This window comes from Alosa sapidissima, chromosome 4 (genome assembly GCF_018492685.1).
Source record: "Alosa sapidissima isolate fAloSap1 chromosome 4, fAloSap1.pri, whole genome shotgun sequence".
NCBI classification, from domain to species: Eukaryota; Metazoa; Chordata; class Actinopteri; order Clupeiformes; family Clupeidae; genus Alosa; species Alosa sapidissima.
Window position 1 is genome coordinate 16,297,626 of NC_055960.1, and position 7,601 is coordinate 16,305,226.

A 7,601-nucleotide genomic window follows, 5' to 3' on the forward strand; every position below is an offset into this window, starting at 1 on the left:
TTCTGTGACAGGAGAAGGATGGCTTACGGTGACCAATAGCCTTTGCTAGCCGGGGCTTGCGGCCAAGTGAGAGGAACATGTCATTATAGTGCCATGAAACTCAAACTCCTTGCAGTCAAGTGGGCAATCACGGAAAAAAATGCAAGTATCTCCTGGGCAACAAGTGTGACGGGTGGGAAAGGGATAAGCTGTTGATGCACCTGGCGTCATTGCGATCAGTTTAGGGAGTCACGTGACGTTTCAGCTCAGGTGACCGGATGTAATGCAGGTAGAATAGTAGGCCTACCTAGCAGTCACGTTTTCTTTTCAAACCAGATGGTGCGTCTAATGCAGTGGTGAGGGCACTGTTTGTTGCGTTTGAACTTTGCCGGCGGTGATCCAACACGAAGCGGATAGTGTTTCAGTCGTCCGGTGCCTGGTCGTCATCATCGGCTGTGGTACATGTAGGGGGCGTCGACATTCAGGAGCAAGTTGTAGCCACTGTTTTCCCCTTATGTAAAACATGACATGTCAGTGGGTTAAAGTTATGCTGTAGGTAGATGTAGCTTTTATACGTGTGTAAAACCACCTCCAAGTTTGTGTTTATTTATTCTCTTGCTGTGTAGGGCGAGGCCTGCTCTTTTCCTTTCATTCCTTTGTCAGCTGGGGCGGGGAGAACACAGAGGGTAGCATACTCTGCTCTGCCTCCAGCCTAGTCAGTGTTGCTGCAGTGAGGCCTGTACTTAGTCTGTGTGTGTAGTGACATTATTTGTTGTGTTGCAGTTTGTAGTGGATTGTTGCCTGTGCGGGGTATATTTGAACTAATTGTAGCACTCCTAGTAGTATATAGCTACCTTTGTGTAGTGATGCTAATTATATTCTTAGGGATAGTATGTAGCTAACTGCTGTGTGAATGTGGCTAGGCCAGTTACATCCTTGCTAGGGTAGGCTATGAAATTGTCCTCTGGATGATTCCATCCTCAGCTGGCACCTCTTTATCCCTCGCCCTTATTGAAGTGATTGTGCCCTCTTTTGGGGTGATTATATTTATTCTGTTTCTTTTCTTATTTGGTAGCAAGCATAGTAGCCTATCTGCAGTGTGTGCACATTGACATAACGCTATGTATATAAATATCTATATATTTCTGCTACAAACAAATCAGACATTAAAGTGCAGTATTTTTGTACACTGGCTACTCCCTCATTCATTCAATTGAATCCCGATAGTGGGGAACACTGGGATTCCATATTGATCTATTAACTTTGACCCCTAGTGGTGGTGCTAGTGTGGTTAGGTTACACAAGTTCACCGTGTACACTGACAACAATCCCCTCCAATACCTGCAGTCAGCGAAACTGGGCGCTCTGGAACAGTGCTGGGTTTCTCAGCTTGCCCTCTTCATTACAACATCAAATATAAGCCATTATCACGCTGATACGACGTACTTCCGCATTCATGATTTTTGTGCACTGCCACTTCCGGTGAATCATTCATCTCTCTGGCGTACCCGTGATGGATGAGCCCAAGTTTACTTATACTGCATCCCTGGTAAATTTACCTAAAATAACTTTTTATGACGTACCATCGACTAACTGAACAACACTGCATCACAGCCCGCTCCAAAGTGGACAAGGGATACAGTTTCTTTTTCGAGAACTTTATCTACGACTATGAAGGTGAGTGGCTAGCTAGCTAACATAACATTACATTAGCTAGGTAGGTTAGCTTATGCTAACGTCAGGTTGGCGTCAGCTCAGATGTTCGTATGGTTATAAGGTGTTTAACCTACGTTAAACCCAATTAAAGTAAGATTATTCAGCTTTAAACGAGGCTGAGTCAATGCACCCATTCCATTTATTTCTGATAGGAAGAACTTTAGCCTCTGTCAGTGTCCGCTAGCTAACGTCAGCATATGAGCCTTCTTTTGCTAGAATCAACAATCCACAGTATTTATGCATTAATTATAGTTTTGTCCACCAGTGTCCAACATCATTGACAGGGTGGTGGCTGTCAGGTCTAGGTGTATGTAGAGCCGGTTCAGGACTTGGTTGTTAGGAAACCAAAGCCATCCGCCAGGAGTGTATGCAAATCAACACTATCAAGCATACACAGGTAATGTTAATACTGTAACAATATCATACGTTTGGCTACCGTATGATATAGAACACTGCAGTGAGCAATTCTCCAGAAAGACTCTTGACATCAGAATTAAAAACCAAAACAAGCTGAAGAGATGTGTGGATAATTTAACACTTAATGTTGTTTAATTTTATGTTTTAGGATCCCTCCCTGACCCGCAAGTCTTGTCTCTTGGAAAAGGACTGAAAAGCCTCAGGCCGCAACCACTAATATCATTAGTGCTGCATGGCTTGTCTCAACTCACCATGGTCGACTCCAGGTTCGAACCTGTGCCGCGAGGTTCATGATGAAGTGATAAAAGACATGAAAAAGAAGTATCTACAGCAGAAAGTGAAATGAACTGAATGAATAAAGGATTTTATTAATTCCCTTTTCTGAGTACATTACTTACTACAGTATTACATATTTACATTATTACATATTTATTTACATATTTGCATTATTTACATTATTTTGAATACCTTCAGGACAGACTGACTAGAATTTATTATAGATGAATTACTTTTAATTCAATTATGTACATCTATACAATGTTTTCAGTATATAGTTAAATGCATGGGATCGGGGGAAACACTACAGGGATGTAGCCTTTTAAATCAAGTGGTCCCTGGAAGTTGGTCATCACACAACAGACGGTCCACAGCTGGTTGACTGTCCCAGACAAGGTTAGAGGGAGAGTGTGTTCCCAGATGCGGTATTCCTTGACTCTGCGTATTGCTGTGAATCTTGTGTAAAAAACACAAAATCTGTGAAAATGCACCCAACCCACTTTCAGCTGTGACAGCTCTTATCAGCTCCTTGACTTGATCTTCCAATTGCTGTATGCGTGCAACAGCAGCATCCAGTGCACCTGTATGAGATGAGAGAAAAATGAAAACATTTAACCCAGATTGTTTGTGACTTGCATATTGGAAGTAGTTTGGACCTCTAAAGCTACTGTACATGAAATAGCTTTTTATAGCTCAATATTCACCTTTACGTTTAATCAAGTAAGATATAAAATGCAACGTTTGTACTTGGGATGAAGCTTTTAAAATTGTAGTATTGGTCAAATGCTGGGACATCAATAACACTAAACATTTTGTGCCAGTGTTCTGAAAAGCTGACCTACCCTCGGTATGACGTACTAATAACCCGTTCTGTGCTTAAACCATAGGTAGCACATCCTGATAGACATTTCTTACCTGTCAGGGTGTGCTATCTATGGTTTAAGCTAAATATAATGAGCAGTAGGGCATTCTGATAGACATTTTTCTACCTAACAGCAGTGGTGGAGGAAGTACTGAAACTCAGTACTTAAGTAAAAGTATAAATAAGCAGAGAAATATTTACTCTAGTAAAAACATGAGTCTGAAAATGAACGGGGTAGACAAGGGAAACGTCTGGTGGATCGTAATGCCAGTTCTGCTGGTCCAGATTGAACAATAAATGTTGTTGAGAAAGGTACGTAAAGGAACGATGGTGTTGTAGAAAAGTAGTAGAGTAAAAGTACAGATAATTGCTGCAAAATGTAACAAAGTAAAAAAGTCAAACGTATGCACTATAGATTCTACTTAAGTAAAGTACAAATACGTGGAACATTTACTTAAGTAAGCTTAACGTTACACAGTAACTAAGTATACTTCGTTACATTCCACCACTGCCTAACAGGATGTGCTACCTATGGTTTAAGCATAGTATGGGGTACTGGTAGGTCATCATGAGGAGGTAGGCCAACATTTCAGAACATCGGCAAACACTGACATACCTGGTTTAGGAGCAGAGGCGTAATCATGTTCTGTCATCACCACCGAACTCCATAGCCTCTTCCTCACATAGGGGCTGCTCCAGAGGAAGAGCTGGGCCCCTTCTTGGCAGTCCCCAGTTGTTCCACTGAAAACGGGAGGGCACAAACCCGATTTTCAGACGCTTGATGCGACCCCGATTGGTAAAGTTAGCCTCGTTAGCCGCCTGATAGCACCTATAGCGTTAGTGTAGTCTGATTCACTAAAGTGCCGACTACAAACAAACGTGCTACCTTGTTTTATTTTGAAGTTGGGCCCTTCATCCCGGCGAACCGCTTTAATCCACTTCTTCCTTAGACTCAATTCAGTCGGGAATCCATGGGTTGGCGTTGTTTGTTCTATGTACAAAGTGGAACAGAGCAGTGACATCTAGCCTTCGTTTCAGCCATTGCTGAACTGCGCCGGAAGTGTATGTGCACAAAATTAAAAAATCCCGCCCGTGAAACCCGGAAGCGTGATAATCCCCTATTGTCCTGGGACAGCTAATCGCAATGCCGATGCCCTTTCTAGGCTTACCACAAGCCCCACTAACACTGTGCGATCTGTGTCACATGGCCTGGACGTCCCCCTCCCGATTGCCAGAGCCAACATGTAAGCCTCGAGTGCACCTATCCAAGACTCTTGGATGACAGAATCTTGTATGGTGGACACCATACCTGGTCGAACCAAAAGAGACCTGAAAGTCCTGCAAGGGACTGATCCCTGTATTTCCAGATACCTGTGGTTTTGGTGACAGGGACGACCACATACCCGTTAAGACAAGTGGAGTGAACCAAGGAAAGTCCAGCAGCTGATAAAGCAGTGGTCTCAGATACAGGAAGTGGATAGGACCTTGTACCGAGCGATACAGGCTCCTCCTTCCAGGAATCCAGTGCTGCAGCTTTTACTGCCCAAGGTGTTGCGAGTCGAAGTGCTCACTAGCCTACACAACAACCATGGCCATCTGGGGGTGGACAGGACCACAGATTTGATATGTCAGAGGTGCTACTGGCCCCAGATGTGGCATGAGGTGCAAAAGTGGTGTGAGCAGTGTGTGGTTGCTAAAGCAAGACAACCCAAGCCAGAACCTTCTTGGGAAATCTGTTAGCCACTAGACCACAGTTACCAGTCGACCACCTACTTGGAAATACTGGAGGTGATCACAGGGACAGTCCACCAACTGATTGGGTGGTGCAACATCAAGAGTACCTGACTTCTATGAAATTGTGGAGTGTCTGGATGGAATTGGCACACACTATAAGATCAGGCCGTATGGGGAGGAGGGCCCCCTTAAAACCATGCATCGCACTGAGCTTAAACCTGTTCCCACCCGTCAAGATTCATCCAGCCCACCAGCACTGTCTGCTCCACAGCCTCATGGGGGTATCGGGAGGGAGCCAGGCCTCGGTAACCCTGCAGTTGGAGACCCGTTGAGGCTAGCCATAGTCCACACCAGGACTAGTGCTTAGCATCACAGTGACCAATCAGTGATCATTTGGAGGGCGTACCAGGTTAGAGAGAGCAAATGCACATGGTTTAGTGTCTGACCAATGTTTTCCCTTGAGCTTTTGTTTTTTGTATTAGTTCAGGCTGTGAGTTCATCCTCGTTTTGTCTGTCTGTTTGTTTGTAACTTATATCCTTGGTTTGTCTGTTTGTTTGTACCTTATATTATTTTGTTTGTTAATTTTGCCTACTGCTACTTATCTAGCCATGCCTATGACACCTAGTGGTGTACCGTTTTGCCTGTACTATTATAGATTATTTCCAAGAAAAAACACCTCCTCCCTTGTTGCCTATGTCAAAAATGGGGCAGCCGTGGCCTACTGGGGGGCAGCCGTGGCCTACTGGTTAGCGCTTCAGACTTGTAGACAATAGGATGACATGGCAGGTCAAGGAAAGCATCAAGAAAAGCAAAGATTAAGAAATCGTTTTTAGTAGTATAATATATAGTATAGTATAGTATAGTATATATACTCTTTTGATCCTATGAGGGAAATTTGGTCTCTGCATTTATCCCAATCCGTGAATTAGTGAAACACACTCAGCACACAGTGAACACACAGTGAGGTGAAGCACACACTAATCCCGGTGCAGTGAGCTGCCTGCAACAACAGCGGCGCTCGGTGAGCAGTGAGGGGTTAGGTGCCTTGCTCAAGGGCACTTCAGCCGTGCCTACTGGTCGGGGTTCGAACCAATAACCATCCGGTTACAAGTCTGAAGCGCTTTCTGTGTAAGGTGCTCTGTCTATATATCTATATATCTATATATATAACTATTTTAAGAAAAGGTATAAGTGTGGCCACAGTTTGGCTGTGGCATGGAGGGAGGGGTTATGCATATGTCCTAATGTGCTAATATAGCACGCAAACAGTGAGGCAGAAAGACAGTGGTAAAAAGTGGCTAGTGGACAGACAGTATCCAAACATGGAGGGGGGTGAAGAGGCAGACAGACTATGCAGAGAAGTCTATCTCTCCTCTTCCCTTAAGTGAAGCATTGAACAGTTCAATGGCCCTGGGGACAAATGACTTCCTCAGTCTGTCTGTTGTGCAAGGCAGTGAGCGAAGTCTCCAGCTGATCAGGCTCTTCTGCTTAACAGTAGTGCTGTGGAGTGGGTGACATTCATTGTCCAAGATGTTGATCAGTTTGTTCAGGGTCCTTTTGTCAGATATTGAAGTGATGCACTCCAGTTCAGCTCCCACTACAGAGCCAGCTTTCCTTCCTTTCCTTTCCTATGGTATAATGCACATTGTCCATGTAAGTGTGTGTGTGTGTGTGTGTGTGTGAGAGAGAGAGAGAGAGAGAGAGAGAGAGAGAGGGAGAGAGAATACTGTAAGAGAATGAAATCATGACTCACATTGTTGTACTCAGCTAAGCAACTTCCTACTGCTCATGGAGGTCCAACAAACTAGTTAAAACAAGAGGTAAATCGATGCCTCAGGTTGGCTGCAGATACCGATCTTTCTCTCCCTGACGCCCACTTCCTTGTGTTTGTTTTCATGACACATCTGTCAACCACAGTAAAAGTAGCTTGAACATTGCTGTCCTCGATTAATCAATCAGAGCAAAAATTGAACACTCTGATGCCATCTGTCATCTGTTCCCCTGTCATCTGTCCCTGAGTTTTTGCTTTTTTGATGAGAGAAAATTAAACATTCGGTTGAGGACTAATTAAAATAGAGACATTTTTATAAACCTCTTGGCTCCCCATTTTATGATAACAAGACAGCCAGAGGTCTAGTCATGACAGGCGAGACAAGGGAAGGGGAACGCTACAACATCACTTTTGAAGTCTAAAATGTTCCAAATGCCTAAGAGCTATTTGAAAAAAAAAAGCTGAAAAAGGATAGACATTTTTGCTAAATATACTCAAGACTAAATTAGGAGATGACCCCGCAAGTTGCCCTGGTTCTCACTGCTGTCTGGCATGTTAAAGGCCCCAACACAGCTGCGACTAACTCAGTGACACTGATTAAATGTCCGCTGAGGGCTATGCTGTGGAGTGTGTGAAGGCTGGGGTGGTGTGGGGGATTGTAGGATGTGTGTGCGTGTGTGTGTGTGTGTGTGTGTGTGTGTGTTGTATTGGTGGTAACCTAGGGCCACCTTGCAAACTCCACTCTAATGAGGAGCAGCTCCAGGTCCTGTCTTGACGTCGGTTACTGTAGGAGCCAGAAGTCGTGTCGGTGACAGCTAAATGGTTTAATCTCAGGGCTGTCGCCA

The 7,601-nt window shown here is 44.2% G+C and overlaps 1 long non-coding RNA gene across 1 annotated transcript; it reads left to right on the top strand.

Annotated features, from left to right (window-relative positions):
- Positions 1–1,401: 1,401 nt before the first annotated feature.
- On the top strand, positions 1,402–2,428 carry LOC121707342. Its single transcript, XR_006031307.1, has 3 exons — positions 1,402–1,656; positions 1,961–2,092; positions 2,261–2,428. It is a non-coding gene; the product is annotated as an uncharacterized LOC121707342 (long non-coding RNA).
- The last annotated feature ends 5,173 nt before the right edge of the window (positions 2,429–7,601 follow it).